Below are 1,115 nucleotides of genomic sequence, written 5' to 3'. Positions count from 1 at the left end.
CTGACTGGCCTCCGCGTGGTGTGACAATGTTGTGTTGTGACGACCGAGGCGCGGGGGATGTCGGGTCTGGAACGGTCCAACCTAGGGCTGAGCAATGAGTCGCTTTAGCAAAATCCGGATAATGATGTTAATGCACCTCTTCGGCAAATGTGTTATGAACCGCTTCGGCAGATGGGTAAGAACCACTTCGACAAGTTATGGGTGTACTTACTTTGACAAACGGGTTAGGAAAGAGAGTTGAAAGTCTAAATTCAAATGATGTTTCATTGAGAATCATCCGGTTATCCAGATAGGTTATCCGGATTCTGCCCACCACTGGTCCTACCAGAGACCCAACCAAACTCCACAGGCCTGAGAAATATTTATTATAATCATTTCCACAGCCTTCAGACCACAGCTCTGACCTGATATAATGTAGGCCTGTCGCCGTTCTGGGGGAGTGTCCCCTTGTGGCCTTCTGGCTGGACTGTTAAACCGTTTGTGGTTGTTAACCCTTTTGTCGTTGTTTGCCCTTTTGTTGGCTATGCGCTCAGAACAGAGCTGTATATAGTGGCAAACGGCTCGCTCGAGTTGACGAGAGTGTAGAGACGCTGAGAAGGTGGGGGTAGTAATAGTAGTACATGTAGTAGTAGTAGTAGGAGGAGGAGGAGGAGGAGGAAGAGGAGGAGGGGAGAGAGAGAGAGAGAGAGAGGGAGAGAGAGAGACAGAGAGAGACAGAGAGAGACAGAGACAGAGACACAGAGACAGAGAGACAGACAGAAATTGTAATATTGATTTTAAATACATGTATTATAAAGTGATTTCAGTAGTTTTGATGCCGCGCCTTTCAAAGCATAATATAGAGATAATAATATATGGATATTGGGTTTGGAATAGTCCCCCCACAGTCCCACAGCTATGACCTGATACAATGTAGGCCTGTCGTGAGTTCTGGGGGAGTGTCCCCTCGTGGCCTTCTGGCGGGCTTGTTAACCCTTTGGTGGTTGTTAACCCTTTGCCCTTTTGCTCGCACTTCGCACGAAAGTTTTACAGACCGTGTCAGGTGGCTCGCTCTGGTTGTCGGGAGTGTTCGAGACGCCGATATTTTTTGTTTGTGAGGGGGGGGGCAGGAGAGA

This window comes from Aplysia californica, unplaced genomic scaffold (assembly GCF_000002075.1).
Source record: "Aplysia californica isolate F4 #8 unplaced genomic scaffold, AplCal3.0 scaffold00734, whole genome shotgun sequence".
NCBI classification, from domain to species: Eukaryota; Metazoa; Mollusca; class Gastropoda; order Aplysiida; family Aplysiidae; genus Aplysia; species Aplysia californica.
The sequence above is the reverse complement of the archived record's forward strand: the minus strand, read 5'-3'. Positions refer to the sequence as shown.